Raw genomic sequence first — 11,019 nt, 5'->3', positions numbered from 1 at the left:
TGTGTTAATAATTGCTTACAGGGGTTTATTTCATTATATATAAATATATATATTATATAATTTATATATTTAATGTGCAATATTCTGAGTTTGCCGGACATAAGATTGAAGTCATATATATAATGTATATATATAATATATATAATGTATATATATACATATATATGTAATTATGTAACCACATGCATGTGTCATCTTCGCGTGACACATCGATGAATCAATATGGCGACATCTTTTAATGGCGTGGGGGGGAGGGGGCGAAAAATATGACCCAACAAAATGTGACGTCACGAAGCGTCTGCCATATTTTCGACGGGGTCTACATTGAGGGTCGATGCGCAGTTGTTTTTTTTTTCTTTACTTTTTCTTCCCTTACACTCTACGTGACTAACCTAATCTACTTATATAGGCTTATGAATAATGCTTACGTGGAGGAAGATATTTATACTTATATTCATGAAGAATAAATTAATTTATTAAACAGCCATTAGTTACGTGCTGTGAGACAGCGCCCTTGGGCCGCATAACGCCTCGGTGTCTGTGCACGTACGCGGAACCCAGCGGAAAAAAAACACGTCTAAATATATGAATAGCGTCATTATACCCGTTCGAAGTGTAATATAAGAAAAGATACTATTAACACGTTACTGAAAGTAAATCGAGATACGGAGAAAATGCCTCGCCTTACGAAAATGAGCCAGAAATCCAGGCCCTGCTTTCCCTCCACCGGCGGATGAATACACCGCCATCGACCGTGGGAGAGGCGGAATGTTGGTGACATCAGGCGAACCTCACCCACCCTCCATCATTCGAGGACCGACCGCCGAAGAGGAAGAAGCTCCGCCGCCCGCTCTCTCTCCAGACCGCCGTCTCCTGCCACTTTCACCGATTGTTTTGTATCCCGACGTTGAATTGTTATTTTGTATTTGATGGTTTTGCATTAAACAGTGATTTGCTTCTTTATTTAAGAACGTTTTCGTGAAGATGGACGGTAAGAAATAAGCCATGTTGTGACGGCGTGATTCTTTTTTTTTTTTTTTATAGTGTTTAATATCGATCAGCTGATCTGTCAAAAGTCATTGCTTTGTTTATGTTGGTAAGTTAGCTTTGCTGATTGTATATTAAAGTGTCTTATTCTAGGTTGGTGTTATTATAACTAGGATTAGACCCCACTCAGGGCTTTTAAGTGTTAAATTTAAGTTAAATACGGTAGGATATTGCCATATGGCTTTTAAAATAAATATAGGATATTGCCTAATGGCAACTGCACGAAGGCCACATTTAAAGGGCGGAAATAGAATGCCTATTAGTATTCAAAGATTATTTATTAATGTTTATAGCTTTTATTTGCTATTATTTTCGCATTATTATTGCACCAGCCCAGGTTAGGTTAAATTTAGACGGAGAGTCAAAGTGAAAGTTGCAGGGTCGTCGGGGCCACTCTCCGGAAACCGGGGGGGGGGGACGCGAGTGGTAGGGGACCTTTTTTTGGTCACGCATAGACCCCCCTGGGGGGGGCCCACTTTCCCCTGAACGAAAACTGGCCTAATGGCTAATTAGTCTTTGTGGTGATAGTGAATATTAACTATATTACAGTGGTCAATAAGGGAGGGGGAATTTAGGTCAAAGCGGAATATTTTCGACCAGATTCTATTGATTTGTGACGTCATTAGGTGGAAGGTAAACAAGGAAGAAAGCATATGGCTTTACTTTTTAATAAATTGAAAGGGCAAAGCAAGGCAATTTATGCAGTGAAGTGGTATAATAGTGTAAACTGTGATGTGGTTTTCATACTCAAAAGTATATTAGCAGTATGACTTGGTATTTATAATGTGTTACAGTCACTTAGGCTATTCAGTGTTTGTGGAGGGCAAGGTTACATCGTTTATAAACATCATTATTGTGAATTTAATTTGTTGAATATATATAGAATGCACCCTGTTAGTTACCAAATAGTGGTACCAGTTAGGCAGTCTTGCATGTACCTTATTGTCTATGGGCTGCATCTCACTCCTATAAAGCAGTGTGAAGTGTCCCCTTGACAGAGAGACCTGCATGCTGACCTAAATGGTCCCAGTTAGTGATCAAATGTTACAATTATCAATGGTAAGGACTCTTTTTACTACGTGGAAGGTTCTCGGTACCATTCGTTAGGCTACCTCACGATATAGCTTAGAAATAGACATTTTAGGAAATATATTGGCTTACCACACAGGTGCAAGTGTTGGTGCAAATTAGGAATTGGGTTTTGTTTTACAGCAGTGAAGTGTAGAACATTGAAAGATAAATACTGTTTGTGAGCCTGGCTGTAGATGTGTTCGTTTGGCCTCACTTGGCAAGTCTAGAAAGTTAATGGGTGCGTCTGAGAGAGGAGTATTGATCTTTAAACTAGCCTGGACCCCCCCAACCAACCATAAGATCTACTGATTTAGTATTTTAGGACTTTCTTATCGATGAGTGAAGAAATTTTACGGAAATGGCCAGTAGAGGATTTCATAGAATTGATGAAAGTAGTTAGGAGCTAATTGTAACAATGACCTTGGTTTAAAGGTTGGATGGTAGAGTATCATTGCAGGATAATTTAATTTTATTTCAGCTTTCCACATATTTTCTGCAAGTGGTTGCCGTGAACTACATGCATTGACAGTAAGATAACTAGAGTAATTTTTAGTCAACCTTAATTTGTTAATGAAGGAAATTAAAAGTTTAATAAGTAGTAGAATATAAGTTAAAATAATTTTGAATAGCATTTGGTAATAGGAGATATGAAGATCTGTGTAGTTGGAGGCTTCATGTTGAAAGGTTATTAGCAGTTAAGTCTTGAATGTTGATGTAAGTGATAGCACGACATGGCTTATTTTTCGTTAATCATCATGACTTTTCCTTAAAGTATATGTAGTGATACGTTATTATGTATTGTGTATCGTTGACAGTCACAAGTCAAATTTTGACCCCCAAAAAATCTGTAAACCATGTTTTTATGTATTATGCCATTTTCTGGCCACTAGAGGCTGGAAAGATGTACTCTCAGAATAAAATGAAAATGGCGAAGGATTGGCTTGAGTATCATTTTGGTTACCTTTTAATTATCTGTGAATGGTTTAGTTAATGATTTCCTTTTTACAGCAGTTGCTGTGTTCGCATGTCGATTGGCATGGACAACGCCTCCCTCCCCAGGCCGTCGGGAACCATCCCTTGCACTGATTTGGTTTAGTACTCTGCAGCAACGAGTCTGTTGACAGCGCACTGGTTAAGAACTGCAATCCTACATACCTTTTACATTCAAATATATGTCTTGAGGAATCTTGAAATATTGGTACAAGAGCTTAACAGCGAATACGATACTCCCGAAACCGTATTACTCCTTGCAGTGTGGTGTTCCCATGGCACCTGTACAAACTGCGCAGCAAAGGTTCTTCTCGAACTGAACACTACACCCCTACTACCCCCTCAGCAGCAGCCGTCACCCATGCCCTTTGTGTGACTGGTAGACGTATCATTCGTTTTAGTTGACTACTGTGCTTTCTGGAGAGATTTTGATAATCTTATACAATACATAGTTTCTTGGCAATAATTGGGTTAGATTCTTTTTTTTTTTTTTTTTTTTTATATCAAGATTAAGCAGGTATGAATGTTTGAATATGGAATTTTCACCACTTTCATCTCACCTTCAAAACTTTCTTTTATACCATCCCATGGCCTTGCTGTGACGACATGCAACCTGTATGGGCCACCACCTGACTCAAGAAACTGCTTCTGTTCCGACTGTGAGCACAAGTTTAGTTGAGGTATGGGGAGGGATTTGGAATTTTGATTTGTTACAGCCAATTGGTTTTGTTGCCTGACATATCAATCTGAACACTTACTGGCTCAGGATTTTATCATCATCTGTGCATTCATTAAGGACACAGTTGATTAGCATGAGTTAATAAAAAAATACAGTATTCATGCCCAGTATTTCTGATCATTGGTGACTTCTTGATTATTAATTTCCTTGAGAATAATATAAAACTTCAGTTTGTCCAGAATTTGGTAAGCACTTGACTGAGTGAATAGTTTTCTCTACAATTAGCTGATAATTCATGTTTTTTTCCATAACAGAATCACGAGTTAATTTTTTGTAAGCTGCTTTAGACTATGAGTAAAGAGTTCCTCCACACTTAGCTGATAATTAATGTTATTTCATGAGAATCACGACTTGAATTAACTATAACATGCTTAGACTTGCATATAAGCTTCTGGAAAGTAGTATTAAAAGTAGCATGATTGTATCATTGTCAGAGATGAATTGTATGTTGAGGTAGTAGTTAACATGCTTGGGAAAACTTGTAAGAGGTAGGAAAGCCTATATTATGGAATGCCCGTCTCACTCTTTCTTTTTACCCCATGCTCTTTCATATTCAACCTGAGCCCTGGGTGCCGATAGATTTGCAGTTACCGGAATAGAAATTCGCAGCTGTCACCGAGGTAGAGGTATGACAAGTGTAAGGTGTCCAAAGCAGATTTGTTCAAATAATTCTACCCCCTTGAAGTTCAGAGTATGATAGTTCTTCCACAATCATATGATGGGGCTATGGTAAAGGTAAGTTGCAGTTATAGTCAAAGGGGCAGAAATTGTCAGGAAGTCAAATTGGAAATCTGGAGTAGCGTTGGTGGGATGAAATTTCTGTCAACTACACCTTTACCGTAGCCCAAGATTTCATGAAACTTCTACACTTTTGCTTGACAGTTAAGCAAGTAACATCCATGTGTTGAATCAGTTCAGTATAGGAGTAAATTGGAGTAAAATGAGTTTGAGGTATGAGGATTGCTTCATATGTAAAGCTTTACCAGTGCATATCAGTTGAACTTCTAGAAGTAAAACCTATAAAACTTGTAGAACCTTTGGAAAGTTGTCAACAGGAGTCTTTTAATATTGAAATACGTTCTGTATGTGAATATGAAAAATGCCCAATACTGTCCTTACAGGAGTCTCCAGAAATAAGCAAGTGCTGTGTCTTTGTCCAGAAACAAGAGTTGGTGTTAAGCACAACTGATGGTGTAATTGCAGACGGCAAGGGGTCCTCTGCAAGATCTTATAGTTCTGCTAAGTTTCCAATGAATTTAAAAAAAAAAAAAAAAAAAAGTTTGGCTGCAGGCAAAGGGTCCTGAGGCTATATTTCCCATCAAGGTATTCCAATAGTGCAGCCACAGGCAAGGGGTCCTGTGTCCTGGCCGTTTCGTGTACGTCTTGAAGGGCTAGTGCAGTCCCCGAGTGTTGCAAGGTATTTTTTTAAAGGAAATTTTCTTACAGAACATTTTTTTTTTTTAAAGGAAATTCTTTTTTTCAAAGGCAATGTAAACCATACTGACTATTCTAAAAGTACAACTGAACTTATTTTGAACTTGCTTTTACCTTATACTGCAGAATTTGATTGACAATTTAATCATTCATGTGTACCAGAACAAAAGGTCAAAGGATTAGGGTTGGGTTTGGGTTGTGAAAGTTTGTTACAGGTTCTGACGACTACAAGGGAAGTTGGTACGGTGTCCTTCAACGAGTTGGGCAGGAGTTGATGGGTAACTGATAAAGAGGTTCGAAATGCAGTGGGTGAGGTTCTTGAACTACTACAAAGATGGCAGAGGATCACTAGTTCCCACAGAACTGCGATTCAGCCTGTGCACTGCCTAGTTTGTGTAGCGTTTTTGAAAGTTCGCTTTTGCGGTTGGGCAAGAACACCTGGGGCGCATGTAAGTTGATTGATCCAGCCAAAAGGAAATTTGGCCAGTAAATGTAATTGCTTTTTTTTTTTTTTTATGTAAGACTCAATTTTTTAATACTTTGTTAGTTATTTAGTTGAGATGATTAAAGTCTTTATCCATTCGTTATGGGTCTTCATAATTTTTGGGGTTGCTTTATCCACATTTGCTAATGGGTTTTTTTGAAAAGGGAATGTAGATAATAGTTAACGAAAATTTGGTGTTGCCTTACCTTAGAGTATGTACAGTAGTTCTGCAAAAAAAATACGTTGAAAATGGCTTAAAAATTGTCAAAATAACATGCAGTTTCATATTTTGTGTTGCACACATTGAGCTAGCGTATGGTATAGTGAGGTTAAGTTCAAAATCGAATCTTGTGATGTTTAGCCGATTGACATAAAATTTTACCTTTAAAATTTAATGCCATATGAATTGGAGCAATTGTAAACAAAGTGAGGAAGATAAAACTATGGCAAAGTAGGAAGGGGAGGAGGGGTTATCAGTTGCCTTTCCAGTGCCCCCACAGATATGAAAGCTGTCCTGCAGAGGGAAAGTCCAGCAGGCAACGGTAACCTTGTCGGCTCTGCGTGTAAACCCCCTGCGAGCGCAGTTGTAATTCCATGTAAACCTCTCGAATGTGTTGCAAGCAGCAAAGCCTTTTCTGCGCGTGTTGCGAAGCAGCCGCTGGTTTTCAGGAAGCACCGTATGCCATTTGAAGCTAGGACTGTCTGATCCCCAAGGAACAGAGTAAAATGGGTTTGGAACCGTATATGTTTTGTGTACTTATAGCCACATGCATGAGTAGTTGGTCCCCCATCCTTTTCCTATGGTAATTCTCTAGTAATTCAATAGGTTTTTTTTGTATGAGGTTCAGTGGTTGCTAGCCAGCCATGTGGTCATAGTAGATTTAGTTGGGTCATAGATTGCAACTCTTGAAAAAGTCATAATTGAAGTAAATTTTTATCTTTCCTAACAGTTAATTTTAGTTTTTATTATATACTTTGTTCATGATTCATAGGTAAGGCTTCAAGGTGTTTTTAAAATTTAATTGCTTTTTGGGTAGTCAACATAAAGAAATTTCAGTCTTTGCAATAATGTTGGTTTTGCACACAAGCTTAGAGCAGCTGCAGTAATGTCACAGCCACTGACCCTTACATGGTTGCTTTCATGCCATGGCAACATACATCAGTGGGTCAGTTCGTTTACACTCGATAGCATGGGAAGCAGTTTTAAATGAAGCATGAATGACACGGTCAAGTTGTCTTAACATTTTTTCCCTGCAGTCTGCCATTAATGTATGCTGGAATTCAAATTAGGTAGCTTCTTGTTGTTACTATACAGTGATTGCAGTACCCTGGTCAGAATTGTTATAATGATTATTAATGCCCGTCAGTTTTACGAATTAACAAAATGGCTCTGCTGTGCTGTCATTGAACTAAAAATAAGCCTGACATTGTCACGCCTGTATATTTGTTCATATAAATGCTGTGAGCTGCATTCTGTTTTTATGTTAGACAGAACTGGACATTTGATCAGTATGTTGCCAGAACATGATATTGAAACCTTCTGGTTCATGTGGTCTTTCATTTACTAGAAATGCAAGAAGCTTCAAAGAAAACTTAACTATTTTACATGCACTGATAGCCTTTTAACTCCTTTGGTTGCACTTTTTGTCAATTTTATTGGTTTTAAGAACTTAAAATGGGACACTTGTTCTTCCTGGTTTTAATTCATTGCTAATTACATGCAAGACTTGGATTTTTATTTCTGCTGTAAGCTCTTTGTCTTTGGAATGATTATTTTTTAGGGTTTATCATATCCTTGAACTAATCAGCTGATGGCAAAATTTGGGATGTATATCGCTTGGATGTATATCGCTTACACTCACAAATAAATGGTACGATTCTTGTCAGACAAATGGGAGGTGATTGATATAGATGAAATAAATTTGGTATCACACTTTAGAATTAGTGAAGTAAGCTACTGACTTGACCATTATTCCTGTAGTTTTGTGGATGCCTTATTTAGTAACTATCTCTATTGACTGGTTTGAATCCTTGAATGCCTCTATATGACAATGAATTCTATCCCTGTGATCTGATTTGCCTTGTAATCTTATGCAATAACCATGATAGGATCCAGCATTTAAAGACATTTTACAAGAATTAGGAAAGCTCACTATGGTGTGCTTATTGTATGTAGCTTAGGCATTTTATGCTATTCGTCAGGTACATGCGATGTTGCCCTGCAAAGGAAAATTATACCCCCCCTAATAAATATGTGAAAGCTTTGCCCTACTTGGAAGGTGTGTGAGATCACACTTCCCCCTCTGGATCCACAAACAAAAATGGTGCTGTGTTTTTTTTGCCTTCATGTATGTACATAAGAAGTGGCTGCGTCTTCGGTCTAATCAAGACGAAGTTTATAAGGTATGATATGCAAATTAGCACAAACGGCTTAAATGTTTTCTTCCAGAGTAATTCTCTCTCTCTCTCTCTCTCTCTCTCTCTCTCTCTCTCTCTCTCTATATATATATATATATATATATATATATATATATATATATATATATATATATTGCTTTTAAGATGTTCTCTAAACTACCTAAAGTAAATCTTGACAGTAATTTTGATGGTTTTAGCAATGTACTGTATATTTACTAGAGCAATTTGGTTGAAAGTAAGTGTTCTAGAAGTCTACAGTGGAAATTTTGTTTTACAGGAACTGCTTTGGTAAACAGCATTGAAATAAACCTAAAGGTTTACATATGGTGGGACCTCTCTTTTGCATTATACTCTACTATGACCATTCTCAAAGATCAATCTATGGACAACTTGTTTAATGAAGAATGAGGAATCGGTGATGACCACTTGCCTGTTAAGTTTTACTTCCTATGATTTTTATTATATAGGGGGGTTAATGATTAAATTCTTTATGGATGACAGCCATTTGTTCTTGTTTGGGAAAGTACACATGTCCACAATTCATTTGAAATGTGATATAATAATTGCATGGTTGACACATTGCCCCTTTTTTGAGGATAGATTTTGTTTCTCTCAACACCTGAGGAAAGATTTTCAGATTATGTAAACATTTAAAAGTCCCCGCTCAATGGGTTTTCTAAGGTTAACCTCCCATTTTCTATGGTGTTTGTCCTACAAGCCTGGGTCACACTAAACAGCCACATTTTATCAATGTAAATATGTATCTATTACTGATTTATTTATGCCTGTTTACTTTGTATGTCTGTCAGAGTAGTATTGTGTCAATTCTTGCACTTTAAACAAGGGAAGTATTGTGAGAGACCCATCCATCACACCGATGGCAGTCTCGAGCATGTGTGTTTGTCATCTTGGGTCGGCAGCTCTTTCGTGTCACTCCAGGTTCACCAGTGTAAGGACGGGATTGAGTGACATACTGGCTGGGTGTTGACTGGTTTATTGGTGCTTCCTTACTGAGTGAATGTACAGAATCTTCGAAGATGTTATTTCCCTGTGCCAGCAAACAGATGTCCGAAACATTACCTCTGTTTTGCTCTGTCTGTGTGTAGACGCTACTTTGCCGCTCGCACAGGCCAATAACATCTTAGAAGAATCTGTACATTCATTTAGTAAGGAACCACCAATAAACCAGTAACCACCCAGCCAGTGTGCCACTCAATCCCGTCCTTACACTGGTGACCCCGGAGTGACACGAAAGACCGGCCGACCCAAGATGATGAACGCGAGTACTCGAAGAGAACGCCATCGGTGCGATGGATGGGTCTCTTACCAATAAACCAGCAGTACATGTCCACCTGCTCCTTATTTCCTACCTCTTATAGTGGTGACACAGGACAGATAAATACAAGTATCGTAAAAAGTCGAAGTACAAGAATTGACAAAGTAAACAGGCATAAATAAATCGGTAGTATTACGTACTTACATAGGATAAAATGTGGCTGCTTAGCGTGGCCCAGGCTTGTAGGAAAGGCACCGTAGAAAACGGGAGGTTCACCATAGAAAACCCATTGATGGGGGGACTTTCCAAACTAAGCGCATATAGGCAGGATGAGGGAGGGAGATACAGTAGGTTGCCATGGCATTAAGGGGGATAAGGTTTTTTGGTTAAATTTGGAAATGTTAACAAAAAGAAAACTGTTAAAGATTTTGAGATATTTCAGCAATATGACTACCTGAAGACACCGTAGAAAGATTTATTGGTCCAAAGGAATGAATATATATTTAAGAGCCTTGTTAATAAATTACATTGGTGACCAGAAACAATTTGGTAGGCAAGTGCATGCAGGTTTGGGGTTTTAGATAATGCTGTAAAGTTCCATTGATCAATAAAAGAAAAAAATATAGACAATGCACAGGAAGGTTGCAGGGCCTAACATCAGACATTCCTCTTAGGAAGAGCTACATTTATATTTTACTACTAAAAGTAGATGTAGATTACGAAAATCTGATTGTGGTAAATTGACATATCATTCAGTTGCTGTTGTGAATATCTTGCCCTTATGGGTAGTATATTAATTGTAGTACTGTACTTTTTAATGCTTTTTGGAGAAAACAAGTAGTGTTTTGCTGTTTATCAATGTAGGGGGAATATGGAAGAATGTATGGGGGGAGGGTGGTGGGGAGACTAATCAAATTCGTGCCAATTGCAGAATGCGTGCTTTTGCCTAGTTTTGCAAAGGTTGTGGTCAAGGGTTTTCCAGCCTCATTTCCAAATCATAACTTCTCTGCATCATGAAAGTGGATGGTTGAAGTGGAAGAGCTACCTTTGCCTCTCGAGAGCAGTTGGTTTAGGTGAAAGTTGCCCTCATGAATTATTCAGTGAATTTTATAAACGGCTTGGTAATGGAAAGGGAAAATCTGGTTCCTAATTTTCCTCTATGCTGGTTAGTATACTTAATGCCATTGTTTTAAATAAAAAGCATGTACTCCTGTGGATTGATATTGTATAACAATTGATTATTGTTTTTGTTTATAACTGCATAATTTAGAAATCAAACTACTACTCTTGCTGTGAGATTTGGTTTGAACGAGATGGTGTGATTTGTAATCTTTTATTAGTAATCTTGGAGATTTGCAAGGAAGGGTATTACCGTGGGGAGGGGGGGGATAACCATGAAGTTCTTCGTAATTGCAGAAACCGTGCTTTAGCATGCTTCTATAACTTGTGTGGTTAGAGGTGTTGCCACTTAGCAGCTGTGTTAAGTTCGAGAATGCCCTTGTTTTGTGAGAGTTATGCGATCCGAGTCAAACATTGCGAAGTTCAATGCCAATGTTCCCC

At 38.1% G+C, this 11,019-nt stretch overlaps 1 long non-coding RNA gene across 1 annotated transcript; it reads left to right on the top strand.

The window, feature by feature from the left end:
• On the top strand, window positions 1–9,875 carry LOC136856136 (uncharacterized). Its single transcript, XR_010858249.1, has 2 exons — window positions 1–8,168; window positions 8,461–9,875. It is a non-coding gene; the product is annotated as an uncharacterized lncRNA (long non-coding RNA).
• Window positions 9,876–11,019: the final 1,144 nt, after the last annotated feature.

Source organism: Macrobrachium rosenbergii, chromosome 34, assembly GCF_040412425.1.
Source record: "Macrobrachium rosenbergii isolate ZJJX-2024 chromosome 34, ASM4041242v1, whole genome shotgun sequence".
NCBI lineage: Eukaryota > Metazoa > Arthropoda > Malacostraca > Decapoda > Palaemonidae > Macrobrachium > Macrobrachium rosenbergii.
The sequence above is the reverse complement of the archived record's forward strand: the minus strand, read 5'-3'. Positions and strand labels throughout refer to the sequence as shown.